Source organism: Eutrigla gurnardus (genome assembly GCF_963514095.1).
Source record: "Eutrigla gurnardus genome assembly, chromosome: 6".
Taxonomy (NCBI): domain Eukaryota; kingdom Metazoa; phylum Chordata; class Actinopteri; order Perciformes; family Triglidae; genus Eutrigla; species Eutrigla gurnardus.
The window spans coordinates 2,824,539-2,839,303 of record NC_139920.1 but is presented as its reverse complement, the minus strand read 5'-3'; the positions used below and the strand labels follow the sequence as shown (position 1 = coordinate 2,839,303).

The following is a 14,765-nucleotide window of genomic DNA, read 5'->3' as shown; positions in this document are numbered from 1 at the left end:
TTGACCCCTGACTACGCAGAGATACCACGTGATACCAATGTTGTTATTCCATTGGCTCACAAGCCCCTGTTACGGCCAGGAAAATGGAGGCGGACCCAGGAGCAAGAGACTTCAGTTTATTGACAATAGGTTCTTAATCAAACGCTAAGTGTCCATTAAATAACAAAAGGTTCCTAAAATCAACGAAGAGTGTCCGCTGCCGCGGGAAATGAAAATAAAGGGCAGCAAGGCACTGAGCTGGTGAAAGAAACACAAAAGTGTAATTAGTAGTGATGTTACGAGATGCACCGAGGCTTCGAAGCGTGTGTCGAGTAATGGAGGGGGGGTTTCCGCGAAGCGCGTATCGAGGCTTGCTTCATTTAGGAGGTGCACATGAAGCTTCGAGAAATGAACCCTTTCTCGAACCAATTGGCTCAAGTGGTTCGATGCCTCATGAGGCTTCATCTCACCATCACTAGTAATTAGTAGTGATGGGTAAATGATACCGAGGCTTTGGAGCTTGTGTCGCTCTTCCTGAAGCGGAGCGGTTCGAACCACTGTGTCGGAGCTTGTATCAAAACACCAGCGTCACGTGACCGAAGCACTAAGTGCTTCGTTGCTTCGAAAAGTTTCGAAGCGTTTCATTGGCTCATAGTGTGTGTCAGTGTGTTTCATTGGCTCGTAGTGTTCATGCTTTGTGAGCCTATGACAGCTTGACAGGTTTTAAAGATTTGAGTGGTTTGATGCCACACAAGCTATAAAACATGCATCATTACTCCTCAAACTGTGGTTGTGAGGAGATTTGGAGAGTGAGAGGAGATTTGGATATTTGGAGAGTTAGAGAACATTTGGAGATTGTGAGAGTGAGAGAACATTTGGAGATTGTGAGAGTGAGAGGAGACTCTGGTGTAAAACACTTATTATACAAACACGATCTGTCTGAGTTCACATACCATGATCAAATAAATAAACCCTTAACCAACCATTAACCCTTCATATCATTTGGATTAATCCGTTGGCATGGGATGTGTTACAGTATGGGCGAGTATGAATGAACAAAACACGTTAATGACCACACAGTCTTTTCTAAACTTTTATTGTTGACATGGGATTGAAACGGTGAGCTTCAGTCGCGCTCTTGAGAGGTTGCCATGGCTTCAGTTGTCCACCAGATGTCACCATCACTGAAGCGTTGAAGCTTTTAATCTTTTTCAACACAATTGCTAGGAAAGCCTCAGTGCTTCATAAGGCTTCACTTGCCCATCACTAGTAATTAGGCAAAATGCTCCGCACACTGAGGGAAACAGGAGAACTCTCACGAACGATACATACAACTGGCTCTACCGATGAGACGGAAATTATCTGGCACAGGAGTTGAGTCAGAGCCGGCTTTTATAGGGAGGTTGATTGGGTGGAGATAGGAACCAGGTGTGCCTTGCTGCACTGCGAAAGTGGGTCGACTCCGCCTCCACCCCTCTCCAGCACTGCAGGTGAAATCAGGGGAGACAGGCAGAAAAACAAAGTGCACAACAAAACATAACCAAAGAATAAATCAAACACAACCCAGGCCATAACAGCCCTGCTAGAACCTGCAGCCACACATCTACACAGAGGTAAACAAAAGATTCATTTTGGACCCGTCAGTTTTTTAAAAATGATTAATTCACAATCAGAAACACTTTTTTAAGAGAAGTGATACTTTGATTCTGCACCATTCTAAAACCTCTGTGGATGTTTTTTAATTATTTGTTTAAATAAAAATGCATAAATTGGCTCTTTATCTGACACGCTCCTAATATTCATATGCTACACTTTCTACAAAAGCTACAAAAGTTTGCATGTGCAATGTATTATTCATATCCTTCAAAGCCTCGATGTGAATGATGGCATTGCCATAACTGCCCATGAACAAGGCATACTACTGAATTGCTGTTCAATGTTCTCAAAGAGATCAGCATCTGGAAATGTGCTTGTTAAGAACATGTGTGTCATTATTGGGAACTGGTCCAAGCTGCAACTTATTCTTGGAGGACTTGCTGACCACACGAGGTACTTGAATTTGCCATAGGCCAATGTGCAGCAACATGGTTGCCTTTCATGCTACCATCAACTACAAAGCCATCTCCATCATCATCATCATCATCCTTTGCTTTGACGTGACAAACCAAAGTGGAACCACATTTTCAGGGCTGATTTTTTGTGCCTTTCAAATCGTCTTAGCTTCTTCTCTATCGAGGGTCAATTTCTTCTTGAGACTTTCAGCTTGATCCAAGTGTGCTGTTCTTTCAGCTTCAGACTTACAGCTGGAAGATGAGGCTGCAGTCCCAACATCACCAGCAGCAAGAGTTACAGCGCCACATAGTGGACAGAAAAAACAGTCTTAACAGACTTTAGGAAAAAATCTGGAGCAGACGAGGCTCTTGGGTTCCATTCATTGTCAGCTGCTTTTATTAAAATCGTTTTAATTTGTGTTTATTACTTGCTTAATTTTAGCTCCAAGACCTTTTTCAGTCAGTTTGGGCCCTCTCATTTTACTTGCTTTACTGGTTTAGTTCCACCATCCATTTGTGTAACAGGTAGACATTCTTCAAGCACATTTTGATTTAATTCTTAATTTTCAGCAACTTCAAGAGCATCTCCATGCTTGTACGGCATCTAGTCTTAACAATTCAAATACACACCAATATGTGCAAAAACTCTGATCTACATGCTTAATGCGTAATCTGAATGTCACCTTTGATATTGAAGATAGCAATGCATTTGTTTGTCCATTTGACCTCGTTGCAAAAAGAAGTCTGATTGCAAGGAAGTCTATGAGAAAATGATCCTACATCTCACTTGATTTATTATCTCAGTAAACATTGTAAACATGAGTATATGGTCTCAATCTCTAGTTTCAAGTCTTTTTTAATCCAGCATGTTGTTCGTTTAGAAAATTATGGTCTATTTAGTGTCCAATAGACCAGAAAGCTGGGTTTTTAGGATGTGGCTACCTTGTGATTGACATGTTTCTACCACAGCAGCGTCCAGTCTGAGAGTTGTCAATTTTTCCATATTAGAACTTTAAACATTTAACATTTCAGTGTGTTTTCAGTTCCTGAAAGTAAACTGGAACATTTAGGTCCCTGAAAATATATTTCTCAGTATTCGGTTGTACTTGGCTCCACCCTTTCATGTCACTTCTGTTTCTTTTTCATCAGATGGCAAAAAAAAGTGGCCACAGCCGAAATGTCAAACAAAAGGCTTCTTATCATTGAACATGACCACATCCATAGGGAAACGAGAATGTACATGAATGGTCTCACACTAGAAGCCAGCCTTTCGAAGATGGAGGAGGAAACAAACAGCAAACGATTTATCGATTATGTTCCCTGCGGCATTTCCATTCCATTTCCATCTCTAAAAAGGTTTGTGGCCGTGACTTCTCCATTGAGCCCCAATGCTTCCGCTTGTGTGGTTTGTGTTATTTAAAAAAAAAGTTATCTATCTATTAATATGAGTTTAACTCTGTACAGACTTGAAATGCACATGCACCTTACTTTCAACGAAAGGCCGTTCCTTACTCCCCCTTCTCCAACATTGACATTTCCGTTTGGTTGATTGTGTGGACTGGAGGTTGACCTTCTCTGCAGTCTACCACTGCTGATGGAATGGCTCCGGCTGTCATGGCTTCCATTAACCCGTAGTCCCTGGCTTCACAGGGCCATGGCTCTGTTATGTCAAGATAAAGTAAAAGATCATTCAAAGCCTTGCACAGGCCCTGCTCTACTTTTAATCAAACAAGCATGTGGGGTTCAAACATTGAGCGTGGACATGCATGCAGGAGATTAGAGGAGGGAGAACGAAGAATGAAGGGGGGTTACTGCAGATGGTGTGAATGAAGGCGGTTAGGGAGAAGAGTGAAGTCATCCTCGCTATGTTAATATGCTCAACGGAGCGTTTATGAAACGAAGAGATGGAGGTATAAGTCAGTGACATTTTCATTAATTTGTTGTCAGGTAGATCCTCTCCCCGCTGCTGAGCTTGACATATAAGACTGTTTTCTCACATATTTCAGATGAAATGGCTCAATATAAAACAGCGAGGCTTGACAAGATGAAGAAGTAGGTTTGGTGTGGGCGCTCAACTGACGTGAAATAGATGTGGATTATTCCAAAACTTGCTAAAACCTTGCATTACCATGTAATCTCATTATTGTAAAGCGATCGGAATGGCTGCTCACTTAGTGTGTAATTATGTGAACTCAGAAACTGGACGTGTATATGATATTGAAAACCACACTATTCTTGGTTAAATCTGCAAGTTAATCCTTTAATCTCGACCGACATTGCTTCTCAGTTTGATGTTAACCATAAGTATAACATTTTATGGTCTATTTGACTGTAAATGGACCATACTTTACAAAATGATCATCAAGCTGTATTTAAGAAGACCTGAAACTGGAGATTGAGGCCATAAACTCATGTTTACAATGTTTACTGAGATAATAAAGTGAGAAATAGTAGAAGTAGAATCACTTCTTTTTGTAACCAGAGGAGTCGCCCCCAGATGGCCAGTAGAGACAATGCAAGATTAAGGCACAAGTTTTGGCTTCATTTTTCAGATCTGCGAGTTGCCACCTGGTTGGGAACCAACTACCACTTGTAAAATTACATTTGTCCTAAGGATATTTAATTGAAGGTTATAGTTTTTGGGTAATTATTAGTGCATTGAACTACTTGAGAGAGCCCACAGACAATGCACACATGCATGGCCACACTGGGAATCATGGACGGTAAACTAGTTAACAAATACAACTCAAACATTAATTCCATAGTTGAAATTAGCATGTGCTATAAAAAAAAAAATATTCCACAGCAGATTACACATTTCAGTTAATGAATCATTAGATGTTCTCTCTGTATACATTACAGCATACATGGATTGAAGGGTGTTTTCGGTTGTAATTACATTGACATTAGTAATTGACACCTCTGTAGTGGTGTCTTTAGCACAACAACCCCAAAGAAGAGCCAGATCACAGTGTTTAATTGCAAATGTAATTTGGTTTTGGTCTCTTTGCACACTAACTGACAAGATTCACCTCCGCTCATTTGTATGGATGTACACTTTTTGCACAACATAATTGAAGTAGCAAATTAATATTTCATGAATATTTTTTTCACCACAGGAGTTTCAAATGGTTTTGTAAGGACAAATCAAGCGAGGTTATTGTGAAATTAGGCCATTGCAAATGCATATTCATGGGAAATAGCACAGCCAAGTGCTGGCAGTATTTGGCTTGATACAATAATACTGATTAAGGGACTGTTCGTTATTTATTTTAAGACCCACCGGAGGGATTTTTGAACCTCTGATCACTTCATGCATAACCCCCCGGCAATATAATTAATTTTAACATGACCCTGCAATCGACATGGCAGAATTAAGAATTATTAATCTTTATAAGAAATAAAGGTTCCAATAGGGTTCTTCTACAAGGGCTGAGGTTCTACCTGGAACCATTTGCTTCTTAAAAACCCTTTCCTGAAGAAAGGGTTTTTCAAGGGTTCTTGGTAACACTAATGGTTCCAGTAAGAACCATTTTGATCCAGAGAACCCTTTAAAACCCCTTTCCTGAATAAAGGGTTTTAAAAGGGTTCTTGGTAACACTAAGGGTTCCAGTAAGAACTATTTTGATCCAGAGAACCGTTTTTGGAAGAAAGAGTTCTTCAGGGATTGTTGAAAGCATGGGTATAAGATCCTGTGTCACCATGGACATACTTCCTGATAACACTTACCAATAATGGTGCAAAATAAAATTCTTTGTCACTACTGATACAAATACTTTTCATGTAAATGTTTTTGTTTATTTGTTTTTTTAAAGCAAGCTCTTCTTCTCCAGATCCTGTTGGTCAAACTGTAACATAATTGCCCATCTTGGGATTTGAACACCTGCCACCCCGTCTAAAGTCACTGGCAGTAGTGACTGAGCTAACCAGCTAGGTGTGTTGTGTCATCAGTCATCAGGTCCACCATACTAGTCTATTACCATACACCTTCTGATCAGACATATAGATGGCAGTCCTACAAATGAAATGTTCTGTTACCAATTTATTTTCACAACCATTAATTATAAGAAAGCAAGATCTTCGTCAGCAAATCTTGTTGACCCAGGCAATTAGCCACCCTCCAGATCTAAAGTCTGTACCATTACCCACTGAGCTATCCAGCAGAATGTGTAGATCAGGGCCTCCTCTGACTCGCCACACTCACTCACACAGCCAGGTTAACAGCTCCTTCATGTCAGTGGTAAGACATAGTGACTTGATCATGTGTCTGTTAAGCTCTATCTGTACAATGTATGACTTCCTCTTTTAGGTCACGGGTTCAATTCCCATGTTGACAGATATCATACCTTGGCAATGCCAATGGCAGTCTCAAAACTTGTGTGCGGAAATGCAGTTGTGCATTTGGAGGATGAAAGCGCCAGTGTTATAAATGAAACCTGCAATCTTTAGGGTCTGGGCAGCTAAGCTGCCAGGTCACTATTGTAGGAATTCTTCTTCTTCTTCTTCTTCTTCTTCTTCTTCTTCTTCTTCTTCTTCTTCCGAGATCATACTTCTCATGGTTAAAAACTCACCAACCTTTACAGTAATGTCCAACCCCATGCCAGATTTACTCAACTCCAAGGACATGGAGGACCATTTTTGAAATCTGCCTTGACAAGTGCTGCCTGGCTGGTGATATCTTGAGGCCGTTTAAGAATTAGCTCAGTGAGTTAGGAGCTGGTTTTTGGTGCCAATAAATCTGGGTTCAAGCCCTGACAAAGCTTATGATGACAATACATCAAAATGCCAGATGGTCTTTGTGAAGCAAATGTATGAAGTTTTAGAGTCATGATAGATTAAATCAGAATCAGAATTCCTTTATTGTCCCTCAACGGGGAAATTTGTTTGCCACAGCAGCCAAAGGACAGTATGTTACAAAAAACACAATAGTAATAATAACAATAGCAAAAATTAACAATATAAATAAAATAAATAAAAAAAATAGAATAGAAATAGAGTAGACTTGTTATGTACATATAAACATGATATTGTACAAAAAAGTACCAGCAGTGAATTTTGTTTTTATTTACAATTTACAATAAAGTACAGAGGGCTGCACGGTGGTGTAGTGGGTAGCACTCTCACCTCACAGCAAGAGGGTCCCGGGTTCGATTCCCGGGTCGGCCCGGGTTCCTTCTGTGTGGAGGAACCCTGGCCGACCCGTGTAAGCGTGGGTTCTCTCTGGGTTCTCCGGCTTCCTCCCACAATCCAAAGACAGTGTGAATGGTTGTTTGTCTCTACATGTTGGCCCTGTGATAGACTGGCGACCTGTCGAGGGTGTACCCTGCCTTCACCCAATGACAGCTGGGATCGGTTCCAGCCCCCCCGTGACACTGAATACAGGATAAGCGGTAGACAATGGATGGATGAATAAAGTATAGAGTGCAGAATGAGGTCTATTGGGAGTATAAACATGATATTGTACAAAAATTACCAGCAGTGAATTTTGTTTTTATATACAATGTACAATAAAGTATAGAGTGCAGAATGAGGTCTATTGGGAGCAGTGCTTATTGTAGAGTCTGACAGCAGCAGGAAGGAAGGACCTGCGATACCTCTCTTTCACACACTTGGGGTGTATCAGTCTATCACTGAAGGAGCTGACTAGTGCGGTGATAGTGACCTGAAGGGGGTGGGACTCCTTCACTGGCACTTGCACTGGGGTCAAGAAGGCATCCCAGGATGGAGCTGGCCTTCTTGATAAGTTTGTCAAGTCTCTTCCTGTCTGCTGCTGAGATGCTGCTGCTCCAGCAGACTACGCCATAGAAAATGGCTGATGCCACCACAGAGTCATAGAAAGTTGTCAGGAGTGCCCCCTGCACTCCAAAGGACCTGAACTTCCTCAGCTCTGCTCTGACCTTTCTTGTATGTTGCTGCAGTGTGATGAGACCAGTCCAGTTTATTGTTCAGGTGAACTCCCAGGTACTTATAAGATGTCACCATCTCAATGTCCGTTCCTAGGATGTTCACCTGTGTGCAGGGTTGTTTGCGCCTGCGGAAATCCACCACCAGCTCTTTGGTCTTCCCGGCGTTGAGCTGTAGATGGTTCCGCTGGCACCAGTCAACAAAGTTATTCACTAATGGAGCAAATCCAAAGGATTATTAAGTTTAGTTACAATACTCCTTTCTTCAGGAGGAAATGACACACAGCAAAGAAGTAGCTGGGGGAATTGAACCCTGGGTCCCTACAGCAAGGATATAACCCCTTTTTCTGAGGCATCTAAGTGAGCTATACGACTCACTGGACAAAGGCTTTTGAAAGTTTGTTACAAGTCAGGTGATCTAGGGATACAGTTTGAAGTTGTGAGTTTAAGGCCTGGTTGATGCAGAGTGGCCATGTTAATGCCTACTGAGGTGATGTGTGAATTAGTGCTGTACCCTGCTGACTGGCTTAGTCAAGTTGTGAAGCTGCACATAAGTTCAGGGATAGAGGAAGGTCTTTGATGTCAGAGGCCAAGCCTTAACTGATGCAAAAACCATATTAAAATGCCGACTTTGGAGCTACCGCATTGGGGTTTGTTGATGCCAGGAATTGAACCTTGATCTCCCAGGGAAAAGGGCGAGGTTTGGTGTGTCGGGCCTGGGAGCTGGCCCCATGGTGGCTGTCATGTGTGAGTTAAGAGCTGGTTGCCCCATGGATTGCACCATATGGTCTGGTCTCCGCCCCCCCCCCCCCCCCTACAAACCAGGTGTGACATACCAATAGTGATTACTGTGAACAGAACAGAACAAAGAAGAACAGAAGAGAGAGAGAACAGAAGAAACTTCAGAGAATCAAGGTGAGCTTAGTATAATATCTTATTTCAGCATGCTAGACCCTAGCTGAGGACTTTTTATGGTTAAAGGTGGACTAAGCATTCGTTTCTTGTTATGTTTTGTTCGTTTGCTTGTTTGTTTGTTTTCTTGTAGAAATGACTTGCACAGCTTGGACGAAAGTGTGCCATTGGCTTGAAAAAGAGGGTTTTGCTGAGATTTCCATTATTGTTACAATACGTAACATTTTGAGTACTTGTTATGTAACACTGAAAAGTATTTAACATTATTTAAATCAATGTGAAAACTCTGTGGGGTTCCCTCACTTTCTCATGATTCTGTTCCACTGTCACAATTAGTGAGTACACTTTGATTCCTTTCATTGGACCATGCATTATTTTATTGTTTGTAGATAGCTTACAATAAGTGCACCTTGGATTGATGGAACTAAAACTCTTTTTTGTCTCCCCTTTCTGCCATGTCACCGTTGCTGGAGATTACACAAATTCACCTACTGAGGACAGCATAATGTGTCTGGCCTGTCATGTTGCTGATTCCACTGGACCTATGCTGACTTTTGACCGGTTCTCCCCTGGGACCTACACAGCCTCTCCCGTTCTGTTGGACTATCTTTAAATAAATGTTTTTCTTATTAAAATGTTTTGAATGTTTGTTCAATGTCAACATGATGAATGACCACAATATAATATGAACTAAACTGATCTGTAGAATACAATATGGTTCTTTATAGAACCCTCAGAAAACAAGCCAGTTATTTGTGAAAACCTTTGAAAAGGGATGTTTTTAGAACCCAATGTGAGGTCTAGATGAAACCCTTGAAACATGAAAGGGTTCTTGGTGGAACTCCTTTTGTGGGTCTAGATGAAACCCTTGAAATATGAAAGGGTTCTTAGTGGAACTCCTTGTGTGTGTTCTAGATGAAACCCTTGAACTACGAAAGGGTTCTGAGTGGAACTCCCTGTGCGGGTTCCAGATGAAACCCTTGAAATATGAAAGGGTTGTTAGTGGAACTCCCTGTGTGGGTTCTTTGTAGAACCTCTAATGAGGGGTTCTGAGTGGAACTCCTGGTTTGGGTTCTAGATGAAACCCTTGGAAAATGAAAGGGTTCTTGGTGGAACCCCCAGTATGGGTTCTTTGTAGAACCTCTTGTAACCCAGGTTAAAAATGTGTATTAAAAGTATTTTATTGTGTATTAACAGACATAATTGAGTTAAAAGCAGTAAATTAGTTCATTATATTTCTAAAACCAAGATGTTCGAACTAAAAACAGTGAAATTCATAGTGGATAAATCAATTAATTAAATGTAATGTTTTGTTATTGATTAAAATACCGATATTCAGTTAAAAGGAAGAACAGAACTGTAATAAAAAAGTTATGTGGAGTTTTAGTTTGAAAGAGCTGGTCGGAAGACGATCTTTTCATCCAATCGGAGGAGAAGCTCCCTCCCACTGACCCGATCGGAGCAGGTTCACTTCCTCTTGAAGCTGCTAGAAGGAGGAGAGCAAGCCACATTGAGCACGAGCCGACACGAGTCACGAAAAACACACTTCAGGACGGTGAAACAATAAAAAACACGGATAAAACACAGAGAAAACTGTTGGAGAAGATCCCCCGGACGACCAGGACCTGCGTGAGTGCTGTTGGAGGAGCCGCTCGGGAGGAGAAAAGCATCGGTGAGCAACCGATTCGAAATGCTAAATGCTAAATCGCTAATGCTAATAGCGGAACGAGCTAACTGTTAGCATACGAGCTAATGTCGGAGCGCTAGCTCCCTGTGCTAATTAGCTTCAGTGCAGACACACTAGATACATTCATGCTGAAGCATTTATCCGATATTTTAAAGGTTGCATATGTGACGTTTATTTTCTCTTTTGTTTACTGTTTCTATGCACACTGAACTGTATTTTGGGTGTGTTTAGCACTTTATTTCTGAACTTTAAGCACATTTAGCCACAAGTTAAAAACTGTGCACATTATATATTTTATTTTCTTAAAGGCTAATGATATTTGTGTGAATATTACCATGTAAAGAGCACAGAATATTTTGATACTGGGTTTTTGAAAGGTTATTTCAATAATATGAGTGACATAATATGATGAATGACACAATTTGCTTATTTGAATGTTGTTTATTTTATTACTGATAATTGTGATGTCATATTACAACAGTAATTCAGTAAAAATAATTATTCTCTATTGAAGTAGAGTTTGTGTAGATTTAACATGATTTATTTTCAATAATTCATTGAGAGTTTAGAAAATGACAATGAATGCTCTGATCCTACTTATCGTAGGTCAGGTTTTTTTTCGTTGGATCCCAATTGAGATACGGACCTACCTGGAAGTTGGAGCCAGTTGATGTTGATGGCGAGCCAGACCCCGGAGAATCCTGAGAAACCGACGTCGTGGAATCTGAATCCTTTTGCACCAGTACATACACCCACACCACCCACACACAAGTGAGGTGGGACTGATATTTCACCTATACGGTGATAACTGACTGAACTGAACACTAGAAATTAAAGCAGCTGCAGAACTTTATTTTATTTTTTATTTTTCATACTTACCCGGGTAATAGTTGTTATAAATGTGTTATTACTGTGGTCTTCCCATCCTGGTAATAAAAAGGGAAGCATATTGTTCTTAAAGAGAACACTGTGTTGTGTCGTTCCTGAGCATCGGTTGGTCAATCCTGGGCTCCGTAGTCGACCTTAGAGCTTCTGATACTTTTTGGCCTGTTGAATCTAAATCCTATTACTACTTTAAAGGGTTACACGTGTTACACTCTCATGGGGGTTTCTGGGTGGAACCTTACACACACAGGTCTAGGTATAACCCTTAATGTGGGGTTCTCGGTAGAACCCTCCAAAACAGTTCCAGGTGGAACCTTTATAAAAGGTTCCACCTGAAGCCAAAAAGGGTTCTCCTATGAGGACAAGCCGAAGAACCTTATATGGTTCTACTTAGCACTTTTATTTCTAAGAGTGTATGACTCGACCGTCATAAGAGAACTACTAGATCTGACTGATTCAATGAATGTGATAAGTTACCGCCGCATGTACCGAGGCGGTCACAGGTTCGCCCCCCCACCCCTCAACAAAAAATATAAAGACATAACCCCCCTATTTTCCTCCGGTGTTCCATTCCATAAATACCAAATGGTCCCTAATAGCACAAATATAGTGCTTTTTATTGGTCATACTCTATATTGTACAGGCAGATTGTAGATCTAAGTTGTATTTCTTTCCTTATTTAACGTTTATCAACAAGAGCTCATGGATAGAAAAATAACTCAACCCTAACAGTTTGAGATAAGGTATTATATTAATAACATTTTTTACAACATAATTTTGTTCCACACAGCTCATTACACAAAATTCCCATTTATCCTTCTATTTCATCGGTCAATGCATATTTCTGCAAACCTTTAAATGGTAAAGGGAGGATCCTGTTAAGCACATTTCTCCTCTCCCTTCCCTCCTGTTGTCACTCGTTTGCTTTTTTATAGCTGCATCCCTTTAGTCACCTACACTGCATGAAAAGTCATTTTCAATGCACCACTAATTTTCGGGAGTTAACGACAATTTACAGGCTGCGAACGCCACGTTCGTCTGTGCCGAAAATGGTCGAAAACGAACCACAGCGAAGGCTCTAATTAGCATATGAATAGCAGCGAAACCGCGACTGGCCAGAGATGGCTTGAATATCCTCGCTCAGGATTGGATGAAACCACTAGTTTTAAACAAGTATAATCGCTCGTGATTGGTTGGCAGATCTGGTCATTATAAATGTAAAGCCAACCCACGTTGGCAGATCTGTCACTATTGGTCAACCTGATGAGTCATTATAAATGTAAACCCCACCCCCGTTGGCAGATGTGTTACTATTGGTCACACTGGGTCTTTTAAACAAGAATAATCACTAGTGATTGGTTAGCAGATCTATCACTATATATATATATACACATATATATATTTATATATATACACATATATATATTTATATATATATACATATATATATATATATATATATATATATATATACACATATGTTTATATATATATATATATGTATATTTATACATATATATATACACACACATATATTTATTTTTATTTATTTATGTATTTATAAATATAAATATGAATGAATTTATTGAGGGAAGGAAAAATTGCCAGGAGGAAGTATTCAAAGAAAGAGCTTTATTGACAACACAACACACAACTGTACAAATTTGCCCACACAACAAACAAATGAACTGGCGACATTCTGTCCGAATTTGGTCAATTTTACAGCCGCCTGCGGTGCGTGGCCCTGTACTTGGGAGTCTTCTCTAATCGCGACTGTAGAGTCGCAAAGAGCTCGGTGAGCTCCTGGCTACGAGAGGATGGAGGTCGCACAATCCATCCAGACACCCCGCCAACGACGCCGTTCTCCTCCTCATCAGACATCATGTCTGTGGTGGCGCACTTCCAACGGTCCACCTCATCACCAGCAAGCACACTCCGTCTCGCTTCCAGCAGCTGTAAAACAATCAATAAAGACAATCAGTACTGCGCGATGCACTGCGCATGGACACAACACATCTATTAATGCACCTGAAAAATAGGTTTAGGTAGGTTTGGTCACATTGACCAAAAACGGATCTAATAAATCGAATAAGTCTTACCCTCTTTCTCCTGGAACGACTCCGAGCTGACCTCTTCACAGCTTCCGCCTGCGATGCGAGATCAGGTTGTGTGTGTCTGAAGCTCCTGCGTACCGTTTCATAGTATGTCTTACAGGCAGCTGGAAAACAATTAAATGAGTGGTATGAATAAGAAAACTTAAGTCACAGTAAAATTAAAACAAGGAAGAAGAAAACAGTAAAAGTTACTTACACACAATGGCGTCACTATCAGCGCCATAGAAATCCGGACTTGCGGACAAAGCTCCGAGCAAGTAAGAGGTCACAGCTTCGTTGTGAGGCGAGGTCCGTCTGTGAAAACAAAATGAACAGTTAAGATCGGTATCTACTGTTAACGCATCTATTTCCTTATACAGCAGAATGAAAGCATATTCTTTAAATCTTACCCTTGCTCCGGTTCGTAGCGCCTACAATTCGTCTCCGAGTTGTGAAGACGGCGTACTGCTTCCTGTAAAAGACCAACAACATACACTTAACAAAGCAACTTAACGTTACACTGGTTCCTCTCTCTTGTTCTTTTACAAGGCTACTATGCTACTTTTAGCTTGGACTATTAGCTTTTAAGCTACTTTTAGCTTGGGCTTGCTTTGCTAATTTTAGCTTAGCTAGCAGTCACCGAACATATTCTTACCGCAATCTTGGGATTGTTCACCCGTCTTCTCTTCTTCGAGTTAACGTTAGTCTCTTTAAGGAAGGACTTCTGTCTTTCAAGGCGTTCCACGGAGAACCTCGTCCACTGCTTACTAACAGAACAGATGGGTTCCATGTCCATAGTTCCACGGTGGTGATGGGGGTGACAGCGACGAAGCCCAGCCACTCCAGCAGTCCTGGGACATCCTCAGAGGCAACAGCAGTCCTGGGACATCCTCAGAGTCTCCAGCAGTCCTGGATATAAGAATTATAACATTTAAACCACATTTTCTTAAGTGAAGCCTCTCAGAGCAGCATTCCTCCTGCCGGTGAACTTCTCCTCATCGTTCCCTCCACTGAATGAGGCGCCCGGTGTCTGCATCCGTCCCTTTAACGGACAACGGTGCACGGCGTTATTAATTACCGTTAGTAAATATATAACCACGGTTTAACATAAGCACTATATTATTAGTTAACGTCGGTAAAAACGGCACATTTTCCGCTTCGCTTGCGCTCGCTAACCCCTATGGTAAATTACCGTCAGTAGGCTAGCCGGCTGGCAGGACCTTCGATTCGTAACGTTAACGTACAATGCCAACAA

The 14,765-nt window shown here is 41.1% G+C and overlaps 1 protein-coding gene across 1 annotated transcript in view; it reads right to left on the bottom strand.

Annotated features, from left to right (window-relative positions):
• Positions 1-14,765, bottom strand: part of LOC311015230 (uncharacterized protein) — a gene marked incomplete at its 3' end in the record, with an annotated part of 36,919 nt that overhangs the window by 21,234 nt on the left and 920 nt on the right. The gene's annotated exons all lie outside the window — the stretch shown is intronic.